Source organism: Podarcis gaigeae (assembly GCF_964106915.1).
Source record: "Podarcis gaigeae genome assembly, chromosome: 7".
In the NCBI taxonomy this organism is placed as follows: domain Eukaryota; kingdom Metazoa; phylum Chordata; class Lepidosauria; order Squamata; family Lacertidae; genus Podarcis; species Podarcis gaigeae.
The window spans coordinates 34,702,742-34,711,314 of record NC_139683.1 but is presented as its reverse complement, the minus strand read 5'-3'; the positions used below and the strand labels follow the sequence as shown (position 1 = coordinate 34,711,314).

The window sequence follows — 8,573 nt, the reverse complement described above, 5'->3', positions numbered from 1 at the left end:
ATATTGCGCCTGGGAAAGGGAAGTGGGAGTCAACAGACACTCAAGGAATAGTTTCGGAGAAAAGGCTTTTATTTATACCATCCATGAACTGGTAAAAGGAACAAGTGTGATAAGTCACAAAAAGCATGCACGAAGTTCACAGTCATGTGCACAAGCATATATACCCATTCCAGATCCCTCCCCCTTTCTCCTCCTTCCAGAATCCTCTGAGCATGAACAGAAAGCTGTCTTGGGACTATTGGACTCTTCCCAGGAAAGGGGTTTCAGAGTGTTCAGATATGTTTCAATCTCTTGTTCTGGCATGGTTGCTTTAGCAATGTGGTTCTTTAGCAACGTCAGAAGGCATGAGAAAGGCCTGAGAAACAATGGACTGTTCTCTACCTTTGTTACAATCTTTATAGTTACAGCAAGCGGAATGTGTCTGATGCTTAGCTAATGCCTTTTAGCTGCTGAGAAAAATGATTTTGAAAAGCTCTGAGAAGCTTTGAGCCTGCTTTGGTGGGGGGTGACTTTGGGCCTAGGTGAGGTCACCTGTCCTCACCTTCCTTCACAAGAGGTAGACTTTATTTTTTACTGTTTTGGGGTTCATTTTGAATCTGCTTCGTCCCAAACCTCGGGGTTTGGAGCTACTTTTCCGCGCAGTACTGTTACTGAAGAATGATAATAAACCCACCGTTCTTCTCGTGGACCTTCTAGATTATTTTCCTCAGCTAATGTTTCATCTGTTGTCGAGATGATTGGTTTAGCCAGCACTCCCTTTTGGGAGAGCTGTGAAGTGCATTCCTGTGCATGTTTGCTTGGAAGTGCCATTCATTTCAATGAGTCTGAGGTGGGCTTCTTTCTCCTTAGCATCTCGTTGGCCGCTGAGGACACCTGTTATGAACTTTGCAGGTAAACTTTTGCTTCAGCTGCTCCACTTAAGATTGCAGGCAGGAACTCTTAATTTGAAGGAAGGAAGAGTTCTAGCCTTCCCCATGCTGTATCTGTGCATTGTTTTTTTAACCGGACACCTCCAACTGCATTGTGAAATGGCACACTCCATACAAGGCTATACCACCATCTAAGTAAAAAATGGAATTCTTCATTCTGCTTCTTTCTTAACCCATCCATTTGGCTGATCAGAGGAAAATGGTATAATGTTAATGTATTGCAGTTGCTAGAACAGTGTATATAAAATTCCCAGGCCACCTTAGCAACTGCAATATTAAGGTGGACAAGAAAAAAAGGCTTTTCTAGAGTAAAATGCCTTTGTGTAATCAGGATTCATCATGGGCAGAGGAGTGACATTATTTTTTATGCACCCCCCCCTTAATGCTATACACGGCATCATAAACGGTAGTGACAATACACCAGGAACACAATAAAAAGGTAAAGGGACCCCTGACCATTAGGTCCAGTCGTGACCGACTCTGGGGTTGCCGCGCTCATCTTGCTTTATTAGCTGAGGGAGCCGGCGTACAGCTTCCGGGTGTAATGGAAGGGATTACTTGGGATGGGATGACAGGTTGCACCAGGGGTTTTCCGTTTTTTAAACATTTGGGGAAACCATGCAGTTATTCCCAGTGGTGAAGGAGTCTACAAGGGAGTTATTTTTTAAAATCCATAAGCTTGTATGGCACTGCTGCAGCTGGAAATGGATAGCTGGTGATCCTAACAATGGAATCATTCATCTAAAGTTTATTAAGCCATAATAAATTTGTAATGGCATTTTCACAGTGACGATACATTAAAATTTGAATGCTCGGGAAAAGTAATATGGAGGACGAAATCTTGATCTTCTGCAACAAATAAGTAACAATTGTGTTGTGAAACATGCTACAAAATGAAACGAAAACGGCTAAGATGGTTGGGGACCCTCCAGCCGACGGAACAAATCTATGCAGCTTTCAGGACATATAATCATAGTGGACCCAATCCTAAAAACAGTTTTTGCATGAAGAAATCCCATTTAAGTTAATGAAACATAAATATGCTTAATTGTCACTGGCCTCGGTTCTGTGCTGTTATAAGAGCACATGTTCCCTAATGAGTTTTTGAGTTATCCAAGATGAGCTTCAACATTTCCATTTCTTCCTAGCATTTGGCAGGATCTATAAAACTTTTAAATCTTCCAAGTTTGGAAGTTCATTTGCCTACTTATCAAATGACAGAAAATATTACAATATAAACTTATTTCTGTATTTCAATTTGCAATCAAAACTGACTGTGCCCTAAAGGTTCTTGTTCTGGGAAATATATCCCCTTAAAAAAGGGCTTTTATATTATTAAACTTAATTTTAGCCTTACCTTGCCCTCAGACCTTTGACTTGTTTGTAGCTGCAGTTTTTGCAGGTGTCTAAAGCTGTCTCTGTTACTAATTCAGTTAAAAATACATTATGTGAGGTTTAAGAGAAAATATTTGTTCATCAAGATTTGAAATAAGATTCTAATCTACTGTCATAGAACATTGAAATATTGTCTGTGTATTTTCAGGGTGTCAGAATACAAAAAGGCTTTGTCTTTGAGGAACTCCATAAAGTAAATTTTATGTATATGGTTAGTTAGTTAGTTAGTTCACTGTCAAGGTACAACTATATCAGACAGACCCAATGTCAGCACTTGGCATTCTGGGGCAGCTGCTGAAGTCCATGACTTTTAAGGGGCCTGCAGTATGTATGTAGGTATGGAGAGAGAGAGGAGAGGAAGAGAGACTGTTTATCTGAGCAGCCCTGGGTGGCTCTACCCGAGCTGCTTTATTAATTTCCCACAATGCCCCTGACATAGCATCATCTGGGGACATTGTGGGAAATTAAAATAGTGGCTATTCTTAGTCCCCCAGTGCTGCTCGGAATGCTCTTGCTTGCTGCTGCCAGGTAAGTTTCAGAGGACACACCCAGAGGTCATGTTACCAGCGTGTTCTCAAACCTTGAGCCACTTCTGACAGCAGATGCCTTTGACAATGCTACTTCTAGCTCTTGTGAGGCACCTGGTCATGCAAAGACTGTTGCATTGTGAGGACAGAGAGATAAAGCCAAGGCAGAATTGCTTTGCTACCTCTGTGCGTGGATTTTTATGCTCACAGGAGCTGCAGAGATCAGTTCAAAACTGCATCACACATAAATGGCCTTGGAAGATGGGTTCAATGCTCTTTTCAGGCGTAGGATCTCCCTCCCACCATTTCTGGCTGAAAGTTTGCCCAAGGTCATCCAGGAAGCTTCAGTGCTTAGGATGGATTGGAACCTATCCGCTAGCCACTAATGGTGCCCTGACTGTCTGTTACTCCAATGAGTTTTGCATGTGGTTGCTGAGCTGAGTGGCTGCTGCAGGATTGCAAAATCTAGACTAGCACTGTAGGAGTCTGTACTACAACCAGGCTTTCCCAGCAATGTATGTGAAAAGGACCCAAAGCTACTTCTCTATAATTTGGCCCAACTCAATGCAGACAACGCAGGCAATAAGATCAGATCAGCTTCAAATCAGCCCCACTATCCATACAACCTTACTTTGTGATAATAATTGCTTTTGCTTATAAAATTCATGCCCCTATAAACTGTTTTGCTGCCAAAAAGGCACAATCTAACAAAAATTAAACACTTTAAGTTCTATTGGGTCTGTTAAATATTGTTCTATTGGGGAGGATGCAGCCCATTTGGATCCCTTCCAGTTGGGATTCAGGCCTCACCATGGGACTGAAACTGCCTTGGTCGCACTGGTTGATGATCTCCGGCGGGCTAGGGACAAAGGTGAGAGCTGTTTCCTAGTTCTGCTGGATCTCTCAGCGGCGTTTGATACCATCAACCACAACATCCTTCTGGACTGTCTTGAGGGGCTGGGAGCTGCGGGCAGTGTTATACAGTGGTTCCGCTCCTTTCTCCTGGGCCATGTCCAGAAAGTGGTGGGGGGATGAGTGTTCAGACCCCTGGGTTCTCACTTGTGGGGTGCTTCAAGGTTCCGTCCTCTCCCCCATGCTTTTTAACATCTACATGAAGCTGCTTGGAGAGACCATCAGGGGGTTTGGGTTGGGTGTTCATCAATATGCAGATGATACCCAGCTCTACCTCTCTTTAAAATCAGAACCAGTTAAGGCAGTGAAATGGGCACATACACCAAAAGAGATAAATGTCACAAGTCAATGTAAACACACATTACTTTTAATAAATAAAGTGTTTAGCTCTTAATATCTATTGAAAATCAACATTTGTTAGGATAATTCATAGTGGACACAGTGAGTTTTCAAGAAGGTACCACATTGTAAACATTCCCCTCCCATTCCTGTTCTTATTAAACACAGCAAAACACTAGCATCCAGCAAGCACCTTTCATTCACAACAAGCAGTAAAACTGCATTAGTTTAAATGTATTTGTTTAAATCCAAATTCTAGTGATACATCAAATGAATGACTTACTTTCAACAACTGGGGAAAATGCAGATGGCTATAATCACAAAAGATTGCATGCAACGCATATATTAATTTCCTTTTTAATAGTAGTGCCATTGCTGTTATACACAAGTGCTAAGGTAACTGAGTCTAAAATAAACAGAGAAATTTACACAGGAAATGATAGATGAATTACATAGGAGTTGAATGTAGACTTCAGTAAAAATGAAGGTTTCTAAAACAATTTAATTTCCTCTCAAAGGGTTCATGCACTTCCTCTCCATTATGATTCCAAAACTGTATTCTCATACATTATTTTACATAGTGCATGTCCCAAATTAGCTCATCTTTATTCATATGAAACTGCCTCGATTACTTGGGCTTCCCTGCTAATGCCTATACTGTATATGATGTGCATACTACTGGACATTGGCTATGACATATTACAATTTGAAGTACAGGAGCTCTCATGTCAAACCCCATAGTCACACCCTAAAGAGGTCCATATCCATGGCTCCTAAGAGAATAAAAAATACAGTAAGCTGTAATATTTCCAAAAAAGCAGCAACACATAGCACAACACCCATTTTATTGGTATTTCATGGATGTTGGACTATGATGCTGGTCTAAAACTGAAGATTTGTGTTTATATCCGTGATCAGTCATGAAGTTTGCAGAGTGAGCTTAGGTCAGTTACTGAGTCTAGCCTATATAACAAAAATGTGCTAGACCCACCATCCAAGCTTACACCACTGACAAATACATTGTTAGCAGCATATGTCATCACTCCTCTTATGAAAAGGTAAAAGAGATGTCTTGCTGATGTTCCTACTCCGCTACATTACTGAATGTAAGGTTATCAGTGGCTGCATGCGCACACCCACCCACAAAAATGGGAAGAGCACAGAAGGTGCATTTCTGTGGGTGCAGGTCTTTCAAGGGTGTTCCACAAGAACCTTTCCAGCTTGGTATCATTCAGATGTTTTGGGTTACAACTCTCACCAACCTTAACCAGTATTTAAAAACACACACAGACATTTTCCTAGACCCCTGACAATTTTAATAATAAAATTAACAATTCATTTGTCTCCATTATGAATGATGAAAGAATAGGGACCAAAACTGAACCACTTTCTTTGTTAATATGACTGAAAAATGTGAATGTAGTTAATCAAAATGTGCCCTGAAGGATTTTTTTGCCTTCCATTTTATTAGGTCATTTCAAAGTTCAGCATAATAGTGCTTAACTCCAAAATAAATATGAATGCTGCTTAGCTTACAAGAGGCTCCCCAATGTTGGTTGTCCCTATGCCTCGGCAAAAAAAAAAAGATCTACAGTCAAGCCATTAATCATTGATATGATCAAATACAGTTCAGCAATTTCTTTCTTCCAAGTACTTAAAACAAGTTGTTATCAAGCTCATTTTGATACATTTGTATCAAATATTTTATTTATTATTTGATTTATATTCTAACCCTTAACAAGTTCCCAGGGCAGCTTACAAAAGAATTAAAATTACAAACAAAACATACTAAAGCAAAAATATTAAAACAACATTCAAACATCACAGTATAAAAGAGCAATATAGAAGAAGCAGAGTTATCAAACACCAAACAGCTTAAAAGCAACAATTAAAAAGCCTGGGAAAATAAAATGGTCTTTGGCTGGTGCTGAAATGCCGTCCAGTTTGGCACTAGAAGAGTCTCCTGAATAAAACATTGGACAAAGAGTGGAATTTTAGTAGATCTGAATGCAAGAAGAGATAAGATTTTGTGACTTCCAAGTACAACAGCAACACATTCTATATCCTGTGTGTCTTAAACACAGTATTTGCTGTGATCCATGTAGCTATGAACATGTGAAAAACCCCAAGTGCTACATTTTTTAGTTCTGTGTCAGTATCTACACATCTAATGTGATCAAGCAATTTTAAGATACTCAGTCTCATAGCACAATTCTATGCATGTTTACTCAAAAGTAAGTTCCGCTGTATTCAGTAGGATTTGTTTGCACAAAAAAGTTGTGCAAAACTGCAGCCTGGAGAAAATCAAAGATAGACTAATTTTTAATCCATTTTATCCATGTGTGTAACACTTCATTTGCAGACACCTTTACAATCTCTTTACTTCTGAGATCAACTGTGTAAGGCAGGTCATCATTCCAATATTATGTATGTTATATTTTGTTTTCAATAAACCAGTACTATAAAATAGTACAATTGAAAAACAGTTTAGAACGGATAGGGCTGTTCATCCTGTCTCCATTTTAATATGGTCCTAAAAAAAAAAAAAAAAAAAGAAGAGGAAAAAATGGCTGTGCCAGCACACCAGTAAGCGTGTATGTCTCTTTTCCACAAACTGCCTCAGATGTATAACCTCCCACTAGGACACCCAGATCTACATCTACTGTAAAAGAACATCGCCACCGGCATAATTATAAAAGCGTAAGTCAGACAGAGCAATGAGATAGAAGTATTCCAGGTAAATCCCTGCTCCCCTTCACTCAAGTCAGCTGTGCTAAAACATTTAGAACTACAGAAAATCTATGGAGTCCATCATGCAAGTTTAGTACACATCATATAAACAACCTGAACTTGGAAGATGAGGCTAGAGGTTGGTTTGGGGTTTTTTTTTTGGTCATTTTATAAAGCAACGTATATACTTATGGAGGAACTGGATAGTTCAAAAGTATTGATGAGTAAATATGTGGAGCAATTCTAAGTCTTAAACATACAATGTGTGTGTCTACAAATGCATCCACATTCAGACTTAAAATGTATACAAAATATGAGAACAATAGTGCAGTTGTAGCACTGTTTTATGTAACTAGTTACTCAAGAAAGCTATTGCTCCTGCTCACCAAAGTTGCCATTGCAGTTTAACTAACTTTAAAATAATCCAGAAATATAGAAGAATGCTGAAAGGTAAACAGTATGTTTTCATAAAGGTAAACAGTAAGTTTATACAACGAATTTAGACACAGTGCAGACTTCAGGAGCATAAATGAATTCCTGTGCATGCATGATTCATACATCTGCATCATATCATTCACACAGTTTTCCTGTAATCTTTTATCTCTGCAACACACCATATTCAAACTGCGAAACACTGAGAATAATTCCAAGCTTCGTGGCCTTGTCATGCTTATTTTCAAAAGGTGTTCACTGTATACCATTGTACTATTGTATTGTGCAATATTGTGACTGTAAAAAATAAAAACTGGCTAGACATTGTGTTGATTTTAAAAACAAGGAACCTCCAAGCTGGAATAGTTTATATTACCTCCAACATATCTTAAAGTGATAGCTTTAAATCAGAGAGAATGCATTGCAGAACAATACTGTTCAATGAAAGTGGCTTGCTTTTTCAGCAGTGCACCAATCACTTACATTTTGATTCAAGGATTATCAGTTACCCAAGTTCCTTGAAATCTTAAGACTAGACCACATTTTAAATTTGTAGTACTTAAATCAGGAAATAAACTAGTCTTGTGGGAGTTTATACACTTACAGGGTATTTATACTTGAACAGAATGGAGTTAATAGAAGTGGGTGCCCAGACCTCTATCTGTGCCCTATGAAAGGGTGTTAGGCTCAGCTTATACGGTGTGCAGCTTACTTACATCCATTGGCCTGACCAAAATAAGATGCTAATTTGCTTTAGAGCAACAGGTAAAGAGCAATAACTAAGAGGAATTATGGACACTTAAATAGTTGGTTTCTGAAATTATTGAAAAGTATATTCCAATTATGAGAGTTTTCTATTCCCAATGTAAAAATAAGGGGGGGGGGGGCTACATCCAGTTGAGGCATCTTGCTTGCACAGGAGGGTCTTATTCGTCCTCTTTCCCCCTGCTTCTGTTCTAATCTGTTCTAAAACAGATAGCGATACCAGAGGAAGTCTCACCATGACTGCTAAGTAAAATTTTGTTTCTCAAACCAGGCCTTAACAGCATTGTTTTAAAATTTTATATCTCACCTTTCTCCCCAAAGGAGCCCACAGTAGCAAACAAGTAACAAAACAATAAAAACATCTTAAAAACTATTCCAATACAGATGCAGCAATCCTCACAACAAAGTTGGTGACTAGAAATGCAAAGCAATCTTGGAAAACACAAGCCTATGGAGTCTACATAAAACAATTAGACAGGCTTTCAAGGCAAAACCACAAATACCATGTTCATAAATGTGTTTGTCTGTGTCTGTATTCTAGAGG

The 8,573-nt window shown here is 39.0% G+C and overlaps 1 protein-coding gene across 2 annotated transcripts in view; it reads left to right on the top strand.

Annotated features, from left to right (window-relative positions):
• The window catches only part of CSPP1 (centrosome and spindle pole associated protein 1), a 78,249-nt gene that overhangs the window by 420 nt on the left and 69,256 nt on the right, over window positions 1-8,573 (top strand). The gene's annotated exons all lie outside the window — the stretch shown is intronic.